We start from the raw sequence: 15101 nt of genomic DNA, 5'->3' as shown, positions 1-15101 counted from the left end.
CTGTGTGGAACAAGCCGTGTACGTATTCTTAAGCACTATATTGTGAGATTTCACAGAGCTCAGCGTAATTTCGCTCTCCCTTTAACACACCACTGACCTACAACTATGTTCAAGGCACTGTTTACGGATATTTACTTTTGAATGTTACTTGTTTTTTTTTTTTTTTTTTTTTTTTATTCATTGTAAGGCAGGACATCATACAGAGCAGGCCAGCCTCAAACTCTATACAGCTGAGTTGACCTTGAGCCTCTCATCCTTTTGCTTTGACTTCCCAAGTTCTAGGATTACAGGAGTGTGCCACCATGCCCTGAGTTTAGGGCAGAGCTGTGGATAAGCTTGAACTCAGGCCTTCACACACGTTAGACGAGTATTCCACCAACTGTGCTGTGGCCTTCTCCTTACAATTACCCATGCTGCTCGGCTGCTATCATACGATGGTGTGGCCGTTACCCATGTGTAGGCTTTAAAACGGTCTATTCGCTACCGGGCGAGTTTGCCCATGAGTTAGAGTGAAAAGCAAATGGATTAAAGTTGCAAAAATAAAATGCTAGCAAAGAAACTCAACTGGTATGCTGGCCAAGGAGATAAGAGTATGAGTTAAAAACAAAAGTCAAAAAAGCAGTGGCCCGGTGTAGTGTACAATACAAACCTTCAGCCTACCCTTGAGAAACCATCCTTTAATAGACTGGAAATAAAGTTTGTACCACATTTAACCTTGTGTCTGGTTCATGGTTGGTCCTTGAAATGCATGAGGCGCTGTTATGATTGTTTCTGCTAATGAGGGACACATGCCGAGTTATGATAGACAGCCACTGTTAGAGTAGAGCCGTGGTCACCTCAGATGCATAGTTCCAATAATGACTGTAGCTCTGGACGAGCAAGCCTAATAATCTGCTGTATGCGAATCCTCAGCTCCATTCTCCTCTGGATCCTCACCCCCTAATATCTGCATCTATAAACCTCTTCTGGAAAAGACAACAGACTAAGAAGTCAGTGGAATTTTCACAAAAGAAAAAAAGAAGAGGAAGGAAGGAAGAAAGGAAGGAAGGAAGTAAAGAAGGAAGGAAAAGAAAGAAGGAAGGGGGGCTGGGGATTAGCTCAGTGGTAGAGCGCTTGCCTAGGAAGCGCAAGGCCCTGGGTTCGGTCCCCAGCTCCGAAAAAAAAGAACCAAAAAAAAAAAAAAAAAAAAGAAGGAAGGAAAAGAAAGAAGGAAGGAAGGAAAGCAAGCAAGCAAGCAAGCAAGGAATAAAGAAAGAGAGAAGAGAGAGTTTCTGGTAGCCAGCCTCCAATTGCTTCCAGCAGGGCTGTGTTTCTGAACTCAGAACAAAGACGGTTTCCCATTTTGACTCTGCCATATCGTCCTTGCTCTCTGCCTCCACATCTGGTTTACCGACCTCCCGAGTATACCTTTCTCTCATTTACTATGTTTCCTTGGACAGCAACCTATGTACCTCTCAATAAATTTTGGTTTACCCAGGAGCTGACGGGCACAGAAACCTAGATTCAATTTGTGCCGATTTATGAGACACAGGCACAACAATCGTGGAAAGTTTCCTGGGCTTCACTTTATAAATTAACCCCTTATTTAAATATTCTGCAGACTTAGCACAGGCCGGTGCCGGATGGGGACTTTGTCCCCGCTCAGCCTTGCTGGCTGGCCTCCTGGCATTTGTTACAGGAATGTGCGGACCCTTCAGCACAAACAGTACAGATGTACAAGATTTATGACAAGCCCGGCAGGCTCACATGCTGTTGTTATGCAGGCCACAACAAGAGTCGTCTGAGTGGGCTTCGCGCTGCTGAGTCCCAAGCCTCTGAAAGCCACATTTGGGGCTATGGGAGGAGAGTGAGCAGTGTTCTGAATCAACTGATGGCTTCCCTCATTCACTTGACTGAAATACTGTGCTATACTTTGGTCTTGCCTGCATTCATTGGCAGAAGTCATTGGTACTATGCAGGTGGCCCCCGTGGAACCTGGTGGGTATGCAAAATCAAGGATAAAACTCAGACTATCTTCCAAGAATGCCATGGTCTTAGCGCTAGACAGCAAATTAAAGCTTTGTCATACATTCCTATTCATGTATGCACTTGTATAGAATACAGTTCTTGGGCTGGAGAGATGGCTCAACGGTTGAGAGCACTGACTACTCTTCCAGAGGTCCTGAGTTCAATTCCCAGCAGCCACACGGTGGCTCAGAACCATTGGTAATGGGATCTGATGCCCTCTTCTGGTATGTCTAGCAACTACATTGTACTCATATACATAAAGTAAATAAATCTTTTAAAAATTAAAAAAAGACAATATAATTTTCACCAGAAGCTTTAAATATGAATCTTGGAGCCTGGGGAAGCCCAAGGGAAGGGATACTGGAAGTCTCAGGGAAGATGCGGCTTGTATATGAGGCAAGCAGGCCCAGAGAGAGGAAGTGATCCCCAGAGTCAAGAGGCTGGCATTCACTGAGCCAGGATGCCCAGCTTCCAGGTCCTGGGTGATTCCTGCTTTCTGAACAGCAAGATAGCCTGTGGTAACTGCAAAGCGTGGGTGAAGCTCCCCTTTCTCTCACAAATCCATACCCCCTATCCTTCTAGCTCTTCTCTAACCAGGGCTGTGGTTTCAATAGCATCATTAGAATCCTTGCAAAGAACAGTTTCCAGATCTATTTAAACGTGTTTGCAATGATTGCGGGGGTCTGTTTGATAAATAATTGAATAGATTTTTGAGCTGTTGGCTGCAGGGGGTGAGGAGGCAGCCAGTTGAGGAGGAAAAGGGGATGCTTTGAGAGCGACAGGGACAGTCATTTACAGTGGCAAGGAGGTAAGGGACTCTGTGACTCCCAGGGGGCCTGAGTGGCTCAGATGTTCCCTCCAATCCCAGCTGATGCTGTCCTGCTTGGCCAAATCGACCTGAACAGCCCAGAAGGCTGTGCGGCCGCACCTGTCAGCCCCAATCCGTGCTGCAGAAATTTTGTTAGGAAAATAGATGTACCAAGATTCAATTTTTCGATTGTCTGAAGGCTTAATTTAGTGACCTTGGAAAATGTCTCTTGGAGGTGAAGGAAGAAGCTGGGCCTGTGCTGGGAGGAGTATGTGGGAAGGACAGGACTTCTCTGGTAATGGATAATTTATTTACACTTAATTTTCAGGTCTTTGGGGAAAGCCATGAAAACAGTTATACATGTACCATCATTTTCTTTCAAAAGCAGAATGGGCAGCTATATGAGAAAGAGAGAGGGGAGAAAGAGGGATAGAGAGAGAAGAAGGAATAGAGTGAGAGCCAGGGGGAGGGAGGAGAGATAGAGAGAGATAGAGAAAGATATAAAGATGGATGGATGGATGAAAGATAGATAGATAGAGATACATACATAGATGGATAGATGGATGGATGGATGGATAGATGGATGGATGGATGGATGGATGAATGGTGGAGAGAAAGATGCACAGATAGAAAGACAGACAGAAAACCAAATATTACGACTCAGCTAAGAGCAAAGAAGTTTTTCAGAAAATACTTTTTTATTTTTTATTGGTGTGTCTGTGTGTATGTTTTTTTTTGTGTGTGTGTGTGTGTATGCCCATGTGTGCATGTGCACAAGTGTATGTGCATGTGCAAGTGTCTGTGGGGCCAGAGAAGGATGCTGGATCCCTTGGAGCTAGAGTTACAGGCAGTTGTGAGCAGCCCATGGATGCTAAGTCCTGAAATTGGGTCCTCTGAAAGAACAGTGGCAAGCACTCTTAACCCCTGAGCCATCTCCCCAGGCCAAGGTCAAAGACTTTAAGAGAATGAATGTACAATATATGCATACAGGCAAAAGAGAAACAGAGTGTACCAACTCTTGTTTATCTGACAGCCACATATGAAATGTTCTAGGATGTTGGCAGCTTCCTCCTTTCCTCCACTATGCCCTCTTCCTTCCCCCCTCTACTGTGCCCCCTTCCTTCCTCCCTTCACAGCTTTCTTCCTCATTGTTACTGTTACTGGTGCCTTTCATGCATCATCCCTGCCAACTGTGTGTTGGAGGTATTGTAGGAGGCTGTACTGCTGTACTATGGATAGTTTTGTTTATTGGCATGATCACCAGCAGGAAAGGAGGCATCCAGGTTGGGAGTTCCCAGTCCTCACTGACTACAGGATCCTGAGGTATTGCTGACACTCTCCCTCTCTCTCAGCTGGGTGACACATGGACCTGTTGGGGATGGATTAAGGTCTGATTCTAGAACCCTCAGAGAAAACTGACATGAGGGTGAGGGTTAAACTTCTGTGTCCAGTTGGCTAGGCCCCTGGTTGTTTGGTCCCGTATTTCTTAGTGTCATCAGTGAGGTTATATATAGATGAGCCTCACATTTGACAGACCAGATTCCCAGGGAGACTGTCTTGTGGAAGGTTCAAACCAAACAGAAAGCCATCATCCACACTGGGTAGAGACTAGATTGTTTGCTTTGGAGTCACCTACATTTCTGCTTGTAACTCACTCATGCTCTATAAGTAAACCCAATAATCATATGGGTTTCCCAGGATAAATTTGGCTAGTATATTGCTTGTTTTATCCTTGGGAACCTCACGACGGAGGAGGAGACATGCTTCCCAACTTCCAGCAATGGAGCTGAACGGCATGGGAAGGGTACAGCACCATAGCTCTGTTTCTCCAACAAGCTCTTTCACTTCTAGTGTTTTCCATTTCTCCATCTGTGTAACAAGAAGGGCTATGCCAACATTTTAGGATTAACACAAGGATACCTGCACAGTGTGAGAAGTGCAGTTCAAATGCAGAGGCTAGAGCAAATCTCTAGGCTTTGAATCTAGTTGAGTCCCGGCCTGCTTAATTGCAAATTGAAATAATACTGTTCACTCTGTAGAATTGGAGAATTAATAAAGATGACAGCAACCACGATCAATATAAGTTCTCCAAACATTATTGACAAATAATGTGGGCCATATTTAATGGAGGGAACAGAAAGGGGCCTGGAGCGTTAGATTGCAATGAAGCAGTAATACTGATAGAGATAAGTCAGATCTTTCTGCACAGGTCTTCCTTGTCCCCCAGTCCAGCTTCCTCCACATGCAGAGTCACTTCCAGTTTTGCATCCCATATTTTAGTTCCCTACCCCCACCCCCACCCTCACGTCCATCTTGTCTCTGGAGGCTGATCTTTAGTGTCATCCTCTTTGCCACCACGTGACAGGCAACAGGAGCCAGGCCTTGGGAGTTCCCGAGCCCCATGGGGTGTTCAGATTGGATTAGCCTGCATCCTTCTTTACGTCTGTCACTTGCTGCCTCTTCTGTCGTTGGCAGGGGTGTCATTAAGGCCTCATGGCCTGAGGAGTTAATAGAGACACTCAGGGCTCTCAGTCACCAGTGCCTGCAGCAATCTCCACCTATTGATACCTGGCAGCTAATTCCCCTTCATGACCTGACACCTTCACTGTGGCTCTGTCCCCACTTGTCAGCAGTCCACCCCCTCAGTCTCACGGATACATCCCCCAAAGCCCACTCCTAACAAGGAGGCAGGGGTGGGCCTGCCCCTGACCTGCAGTAGCACCCTTGTCTGGTACATGGTTGTGATTTCTCTGTTTCTCTCTCGTCCCACAATGAGAGGCACTTCCAGTTCCGGGGTCTCCCTGTCCTTAAATTAGTCAGAGGTATGTTAGGGGGACAGTGAAGATCAGAAGACCGAGACACCTAGAGATTACACACCTGCTCTGAAACCATGATGACCACACCTATTGCTTCTGCAGTGAGATTCAGGAACCCTTCCTCTCCTTATCATCATCATACCCTGCCTCTAAAGCCTCCTCTGATGTGATTCTAAAGAGCTCTGAAGCCAGAGGCCAGTGATGGAAGGTAGAAGAAGGAAGGGTGGGAGTTAAGGTCACCCTTGAATTGGGGACCAGGCTGGAGTCTATGAGACCTGATCTCAGAAACCAAAAGTAACTAGGAAATGAAATAAAATATGGGGTTCAAAGATGGGAAGGATAGACTGAAGGGCTGGGGGAATGTGTGCAAAGCACATGTTGAGGAACTGTGAGGGTCCGAGTTCGGATCCTTGGCATCTATATAACAGCTAGGTGTGGCAGTGCACTCCTGGAACTCCGGTGTCCCTGGGGCTCACTTGCTCGCCAGTGTAGCTGAAGGGATGAGATCCAGGGATAGCAAGAGATCCCATCTTAAAAACTAACGTGAAGAGTAAGAGAGGTGGACACTCAATGAAGACCTCTGGCTTACACACACACACACACATACACACACACACACACACACACACACACACTGCAGATGTCTTAAACCATGAGACAATGCTTCTTTCTCCTAGGGGATTTATACCAGCCTATGTTCAGCTAACTTGAGATATGCATTTGCACAGGTGTGTGTACATTTATGTAAGTTTCTCAATACGTGGGCCACAGCTGTGTTATCAGACACGGTTTACTACACCTTAGGCTGAGGCTGTCATTGAACTGTTGTTGGAGTGGACCTTGTTTGAGTTGTTCTGTGTCATTCCATAAGACCCTTCCGGGCCCACAGAATCCTATGATGGGGAGTTTGCCACACTGACTGCCGTTACATTCTTTTCTGCTTAAGGAACTGCTTGCCTTGTTGCAGGACGGTGGGACGTGGCAGGATTCTGTATTACTTCACACAAGGGGCAGCAGATACAATAATGGGAGGGGGTAAGCAAGCCCCTCCCCTCAGCCCTGCTGCAGCTCCCCAACCCCTCAGTGCCTGGCAGCTCTAGCTGTGGAATGCTAACATCTGCTGGCATCATAAAGACATTCTATACACTTCCAGCCAAGTCCTGACCTTGTGCCCATTTCCACCATTAGATTTGAATGACCTCAGCAGCCCGGCTGAAAGGCCTGAGTATTAATTCACAGAACCACAGGCTCAATTTAAGATTTAATTTGAGATAACGAAGAGCTACTGAAAGAGTATTCAAACTTCTAAGCATGTTGTAGGCGGTCTCTCCCTGTTTTTCAAGCTGAATATGAATCCAGGATTCGCCTTAACAGGTTTTTTTACAAATTTAAAAGCAACAGGGCCTCTTCCTCTTTTTCTGGGCCCTTTGTGCTGTGGCTGTTGTTTAATGGCAGCCTTGGAGGAGGTCCCCTCAGCATCCTTTCCTTGTCTCCTTTCTCCTTTACAAATGGCTGCCCTTTAAGGATTACCTTCGAATTCCATTACATTCCTGAAGAGAAAGCAGGCTACCCAAGGAATCTCCCCCCCAACCTTCCCTCAGAGTCCAATCTAAACAGGAGGAAGTGTCTGGGTTCAGCAGAGACAGTGTTTCTTGAAATCTGCCTGCCATGTAGTTTTCTGAAAGAAAAACATTAAGGGTGTGTGAGGATTCCAGGCCCTGTGCCGGCCATTTGGTGCCTCTTGGTTCTGGTGAATGTCTAAATTCTGAAGATTTTTAGTCCTAACATATTTAAAATTTCTGGCCAGAGATGGGAATTTTACTTGGTTTCATCAGAATTTTCCATGCCTGACAGTTGGCTCTAATACGGAAAACTCTAGCTAGAGTGAGGAATGGTTTGCTTCGGGCTGAAAAGCCAGAATCTAGCATGCTAATGCATCTGGCACTAGGCTGGGCTGAGCTTATTTTGCAGTTTTTTCAAGCACTCAGCCTGGCTTTAGAATCGGAGGCTTGAAGGGTGAGTGAGATGGCTCAGTGGGTAAGGCCAAGCTTGAGAACCCAAATTCAAATACCTGTTACCCACTTGAAAAATAAGCATGTTACCTCAGCACGGGAGGGTCTCTGGGTCTTTCTGGTTAATTGAGCTTCAGTTTCTGGCTGAGTTCCTGTTCCATGAGAATGAGGTGAACTAAGACAGAGCAGGACACCTGACATCCTCACCTGGCTCTACATGCATGCACCTGCACACATATGTGTCCACATAGCATACACCTTCAGACATGGGCTTCAGGTGTTGGATCAACAAGGGACACAGAATCGCTCCTAGCAAACTCAACCCATAGAAAAGAGGTCTATATCCTAGAGGTCGATGGTGTGGAAAGAGCTGGAGCAGGGCTTGAGCTAAAGGGCAGGTGGTGTTCATGCCAGGCTGACAATGTAGCTTAGACCTCCTTTCCAGGCAGGCCTTGCAGTTTCAGCTAACACTCTTCCAGGGAGAATGACAGAGGGCAGTCATGCTCAAGGTCACTCTTAAGATCATGTCCTTCCAGGGCCAGTCTATCCAACAGTCAAGGCAGAGGTCCAAAAGTCTGGCTGTACCAACCCAATGGAGAGCAGTTTTGATGGGCCCTTGGAGCTCGAGAGCTTCCCATGGGGGCGAGCTGAGACTCCCAGGCCTGTTAGCTCAGCTCAGCTTGTCCCATCCACTCCACAGTCACCTCCTTCCCTTCCACAGGCACTAACTTTCCCTAAGGGATGCTGTATATGGAAGAGTTGATAGACTAGACTCCCCCGACTGCCTAAACGAGGCTTCTCAGTTGCAGAGATGACTGTGATTCTAAGGTTTGGCCTTATCAGAAAACCTCTTGCTGGGGTCCAGGCCATCTGTCTGCCTTTCAACCCTTGCTGTCTATGATAGAGACAGGAGTTGTGTGCCCCAGGGGCATAGAAGGAAATGGTAAGTCAGGAGGTCTTGGGAGATTTAGGTAGAAGCCAGGCGCAGCTTATGGACACAGTGGAGTTTGCTTATACACCAAAGGCATAGTCCTAACCCCCAGGAGCAAAGGATTTAACAGGGGCCAAACTTGGGCTACTTGTTGACATAATTAGTGCTGGCTCCAACCAAGAGATTCCGAAGCCAACTTGGCAGTGACTTCTGAGTTTTGATTGGCAAATTTGAAACAAAGTTCAGCCAAGTTCTATATCTATTTTGTAGTGTGCCTTATGCACATCGAGAGACGCCAACTCTTCCGATAGATTTCCAGCTTTAGGGTTGTTGGTAGCCGAAGATATTAGCTCTTTACGTAGACAAATGCTTCTGGCAGGCCAGCCTGCACTAGGAACGAGAGAAATGCCTGCAGGTTCCTCTGAAAATTAATATAATACGCTGCATTAATCAGAATTCTATCACGTCTCCACACTTGGCCTGGGCTTAAGAGGCAATACTTTGAAATTGCAGTTGGCTAAAGCTTCCTTATTCTTGGAGAATTGGAGTCAGAGTTTGGAGGGGGGAGGAAAAATAGAACAGAGCTCACATTTAAGAACCAGAAAGAGGAAGAAGGTTTAAGCAATGTTAATTCCTTAGCTCCACCATCCACCAGGGGCTGCAGAGCATTATGGAAGATTTGACCTCCACATTGGCATAAACTTAACTTCGGATGGCAGGCTCAACTTCAGAGGCAGCTGGGCAGACAACTTAGGGCTGCTTTGGGCAATGTCTCAGGCCTTGGGAATTGACTTGTTTGTCTCTCTCTAGTGATAATTTACTTCTGCTCTTGCAGGGGACTCTTCATGATTTCTTACCCTTGAATACGTGTCAGCAGGTGACTGAGAGCACTTGAAAGGCAAGAGGATGACACAGTTTAGCAAACTGGCACCGGGGGTTAAAGATGGGGCTATGGGGATGGCTAAGTGGATAAGACAGTTGCTGCAGGAGTGCAAGGGGCTGGGGTTCCAGCTGGGCAGGTATAGTGGCCCCCTGTAATCTCAGCGCTTCAGAGATAGTTGGGATTCTCAGGACAAGTTGGCTGTCTAACACTCTATTGTCAGGAGGAAACCCTCCCTCAATAAAGAAAGTAGAGAGAAATCGAGGCTCTTTGGGCCTCCACACACAAGTGCACACATTTGTCCCAGGCATGAAAGGTGCCCGTCCATATTAGAGCATGTACATGTTCCTACTAGACATGCGTACACGTGCAAAAATAAATAAAAGCTAAATGAAGATTATCTTCTCCCCAAACGAAAAGACTCTGAGCCACCAAGTAAGAGCTCTCCTGGCTCCTCTGCATATGACATATGACACACTGGAGCCTGACACATCGGCATTCGGTCATGCTTTCTAATGTGACTCAGCTACATCTGCCTTCGTTATTATAACTCAGTACCTAAGAGATGGATATTTTTAAAGACAAAGGGCCAGGCTTTTGGTGGAAACGCCCCTGTCCTCCCTGTATTAAAAAGAATAAGTGGCTCCTTCTTGTCTGGTCTACTTCAGTAATTGGCAGGATTTTGAGTAAGCTCTTTTAAAAGCCCTCCGTTTCTATTTTCACATTAAACACACTTGCAATATCTATTAAAAGCACAAACACTGAGGAACGCACTAAGACTACCAATGAGCCTACATCTGGAGGCTCCGCAACGACAGGAAGAATAGAGGGATCGCTTGTGTGGTTTTATGTCTGGGTGTGTGGGGGAGGTGGGGTGCAGTGGTGGGTAGGGTGGGTGTCAATGCTACAAAAGAAAGGAGTGTACCTCTTACCTCCTCCCTCCGACCTGTGTCTGAAATTTTCTCATGAACTAACTATCTCGGAGGGGTCAACAGAAGAGGTCAAGTTTAGGATTTGATGACAACTGACATTGGACTGGGCCTTCTCTGGAGGAGTCTTTATGGTGAAACACAAAGGGGAAGCAGGGCAGATGCAAGGGTATTTCTAGTCTGCTGTGTTTCTTTGATGATTGACTGATATATCCCAGCGAGGATGCATAAGATCACACGGGGGACTTGGGAACATCTGGGAGAGGGCAAGGCCAGTGAGTAGGGTGAAGGGAGACCCTCTAGGCCCTGAAGAGATCTCACAAGCCATTTCCAAGGTCACATTTGGGCAGGCAGCCAGATGTGTGAGCATGGACTTGCAGGAAGCCAGACAAGGGTCACTGGGACCCTGGCACAGGGGCTGCCGGCAGCTGCCCTTGGCTCAGACACAGACACAGAGTTTCGAAAGCTCTTTCACCTCTTTCCAAATGTCTTTAGAAGGGCAGGGTGGAAAGGAAGGACTGAAACTCAGGGGAAGAAAAAGGAAAAGCTATAATTCTGCTGAAATCTTCTTCCAGAAACTTTTCCTGTTCCCACAAATGTGTGTTTCAGCTGAAACTTTGTGTACTGGGTTGAGGAAGACATAGTTCAGGTTTCGAACTGTATCTATCAGTCAGGGTCCAGGTAGGCAGGAAGGAGTGGGGCACATTCAGATACGATAAGGGCGGTTTGCAGAGCTAGACCGTGGGCTTTTAGGAATGTGGGTAGCTTCCTAAGAGTATCCTGAGCTTCTAAAAGCAGGTACAGCTGAGGGGTGAGAATCTTCTAGAAAGGGAGGCAGTCAACCCCACCTGGAGGGAAGGAGCGTGGAGACTGGAGGAGGCGACCTTGCTTTGCCCTGAAGCCTTGGTGGCAGCTATTCTTGCTTTACCCAAATGTGAGAAAGAGGGTAAGAGACCAAGCTTCCAGGCAGGGCAACCAGGAGAACCTGGGTAGAGAGGCATCTACTGTGTACCACTGCACACCAGTGAGAACTGGGGGCTTGGCCAGGATAAAGTGAAGCATGTATATCTTAATGGCGTCTGTTAGCAAAGAGCACTGGTGCTGGGGTGTGTGTGTGTGTGTGAGTGTGTGTGTGTGTGTGTGTGTGTGTGTGTGTGTGTGTGTGTAGGTCCTCTGGTTTTTGTCCTCACTGTTTACCTTGTTAAAGCCTGCCTCTTTGCTCATTGGCTTTCTGCTGCACACTTAGGCCAGCTGTCCTGTGAGTTTCCAAGGTCTCTCGTATCCACCTCCTGAGCCCCTGCAGAACTGGGATTATGGATTCTCTTCAGATGCATTCAGCTTTTATACAGGGTCCAGGGATTCAAACTCCGGCCCACAGGCTTGTGCAACAGGCGTTTTTCAACTCAGTGAACCATTTCTGGAACACCAAGCTGATGGTGTGACCCTTTTCTCATACAGATGTGTAGAAACTTTCAATTTTTTTTTTTTGGTTTTGTTTTTTTTTCTCTTTTTTATAGAGGGACTATTTTGGTAGTTTGAAAGTAGGACATGGGAGATTTAAAGATTAAACACACACACACACACACACACACACACACACAGAGAGAGAGAGAGAGAGAGAGAGAGAGAGAGAGAGACCAAGAGAGAGACAGAGACAGAGAACTCATTTGAGTTAGCATGGAAAATGCTTTTTTTCCCCCCAAAATTTTTAGGAGAAGAAAAAACAGTTCATGTTGCGGATAAGGAGGAGGAAAGATGAAAGGAAATAATATTCCAGACAGACAGTTACTGAAAGCATTCCAGTGGAAGCACATTTTGCCAAAATTCTCCAGGAGAAAGAACTAGAAAGGTTTCTTGGCACTGACCCCAAGGCCAGCAAAGCGAGGGTCCAGCCAAGCTCTGTGGCAGCCCAGCGATGACACTGTCAGGCACCAAGGACACAGTCACAGTCTCCTGTGCCGCCTCAGCCTTGTCATTGAATGCAGATATTCAAACACAAAGGGAAAAGGCAGACTAGGACAGAAATGACAGGCACTTTCAAGCAAGGGAGACTCGGGATCATCTGCAGACACGGGGAGGGGCTGCCAGCCTCAGGAAGGTTCGAATCCTCCACGATTTCTAATGTAGATTAATGGCTTGCTCAGGCATGCGGCCACCGACTTGCTAAATGTGCTGACCGCTGGAAATTAGCAAAGGTGGCTGCTAAGAAAAAAAAAAAAAGGAAAAAAGAAAAAAGAAAACGAGCTAAATCTGAATGTGCCTCCCTCATCCTAGCCTGACGTATGACAAACAAAATTAGCTGTGACAAAGAGAGAGCAACAAGTCCTCAGTGGTGGGGAACGAATGTCTAGTGCATATATATGCGTGATCTCCATGGTGGCCTTTGCTGACGTGGGCAAGAGCTTGAGGCCTGCACTAGAGCCCAGTGGTAGAACCTCCTGGCTTGTAACCACGATGCCAGTGCCCTAGGCTCAGTTGCCAGGAATGCCAAAACAGACCACAACAACAGCCATTGACTTGAGGTTGTATTGGTCGTGACTTATGGTGTGGGGAGAAAGCTTGCTGTAAAGGCATAAGGACCTGAGTTTGTATCCCAGAACACACATAAAAAGTAGTCATGTGCCTGTAAACCCTGGTGCTGGGGGTAGTGGGTAGAGGCAGGAGGATGGCTGAGGAGAGGTCACTAGGCAGATTGATTGAGAGATACTGTCTCAAGGGAGGAGAGTCTATGGCACCTTCCTTGGGTCCCTGCACTTGCATTATGGTACACATACGCACACAGGCATGCACACAAGCGCGCGCGCGCACACACACACACACACACACACACACACACACACACAGAGGCAGACGCACCACTGTCACAATGTCATTTCTGTTGCTGTGATAAAATAACCTGAAAAAAACCAAACTAAGGAGGGGGAGGGGATGGGAGGGGTGGAGGAAGGACTGGGAAAGAGGAGGGAGGGCAAACTTTGGCTGGGATGGAAAGTAAATAATTAATTCATAAGAAGGTGGGATATCAGAACAATTTTACAAGGTGACGTAAGGAAAATAGAGTTTGTTTCAGTTCGCAGTTGTAGGTTATAGTCAGGAGAGACAAGGCTTAAGCGAGTTAAAACAGCACATGCCATCCCATCCATGGCCATGAGCGCATGCGTGCTTAGTGGTCATCTCGTTCTCTCCGCTCTTAGACAATCTGGGCATCCAACCTATGCGTTCCTGTATCAGTTAAAACAATCAACACCGTGCCCTGCGGACATACCCATGAGCCAACCGGACCTAGACGAGAGAGACACACACACACATACACATACAATACACTTTGCTACCCACAATACAGCAAAACCCGACTGGCACAATTACATCTCTCTACTCACGACAAAACGTGTTTGTCTCCAGAAATTAGCGCACATTATCCCAGACGTCGGTGAGACTCAGCTGAAGCACTGCACTCGGTTCTGGTCGCCAACTTATCCAAACGTTATTAATCTAACACTTGAAAGGTATTAAGGACAGAGTGGCGGTTGGCTGGTACTTCAGCTTAAAAGTCCCAGTGTTCTTCAAAGGGTTGTATACCATCAGCTTAGGGGAGGTTGGGGGCCGGAGGAGGAGGGAGGCACAGAAAATTTAAAGAAAAGAAAATTACACGAGAAAGGATTTAGGCTCTGAAGCCTGATTCCATGGCAGGGAAACTGGAATTTAGAGGCAGTTTTAGAGGGAAACCTGCCTGCTACCTCAGTGCTTAAGAGATTGTCAAGTGTCTGGGGACTACTGGGTTCAAGGCCAGCGAGGTTTTAGCCAGAGCCTGTCAGAACAAAAAACGTAAACAAAAAGCAAGGTAAACGTAAGCTGCCAAGTTGTTTTTCCCCCACTTAAAAGCTACCAAGTAATTACGGAAAAAAAAAAATCTGCATGCAAATTGAAAATAAGAACTCACAATGAAGTAGGTATTTTGCTCAGAGCTGGCTGGAAATCGGGATTTAGCACAGAGTTATCCTGGGGTGGATTCCATAATTATGTTTATTGCCAAGATTCACAATATTTTTATATTTTACTTTCATTTTTTTTCTACTTTTCAGACAAATCTAAAAGTGAGTCAGAAATCTTTTTTAAAACTACATCTGCTTAGGGGCCGGGGAGATAGATAGCTTGGTTGGTAAAGTGCCTGATGCGGAATATGGGGACCTAAGCTCGGACCTCAGTATCTGTATAAGAAACTGAGTCTGGCAAGGCACGGCTATCTGCCTACGGCCAAGGAGGTAGGGACAGAAACACGTCTTGGGTTTTAACCTCGTGTTCCCCATTCTTCGCGTGTCATTGTCCTTTGAACACCAGTGGCCTCCCAAGTTAGACACCAATGGCTCTTTGGATACGGTATGTACTGGTGCCTACTCCATGCTGGGCATCATGATGACCGGGAGGACAGAATTCAAAAGAAGACAGGCTCCAGTCTCATTCCCCAAATCATTATTGTGTGACAGGACAAGTGACGACAAGAACAAATTGACAGCTTTGATGGTTACCCCTTTAATTGAGAAACTAGAATGTGCTTTGTACTGTTTACTGGGAAACTCTGTTTGTTCCTCCAGGTTACCCTAACAGAGGAGCAAGTGAAAGAGAGAGAAGGTGTAGCACTTGACCAATGATAACGGGTTGAAAGTTTGTCACGCTAACCCAGTGCGATGGTATTTAGACATGGGGTTTCAAGGACGTAC

The 15101-nt window shown here is 46.6% G+C and overlaps 1 protein-coding gene across 4 annotated transcripts in view; it reads right to left on the bottom strand.

The window, feature by feature from the left end:
* Positions 1-15101, bottom strand: part of Wwox (WW domain-containing oxidoreductase) — a 930922-nt gene that overhangs the window by 331110 nt on the left and 584711 nt on the right. The gene's annotated exons all lie outside the window — the stretch shown is intronic.

Source organism: Rattus norvegicus, chromosome 19, assembly GCF_036323735.1.
Source record: "Rattus norvegicus strain BN/NHsdMcwi chromosome 19, GRCr8, whole genome shotgun sequence".
NCBI classification, from domain to species: domain Eukaryota; kingdom Metazoa; phylum Chordata; class Mammalia; order Rodentia; family Muridae; genus Rattus; species Rattus norvegicus.
The sequence above is the reverse complement of the archived record's forward strand: the minus strand, read 5'-3'. Positions and strand labels throughout refer to the sequence as shown.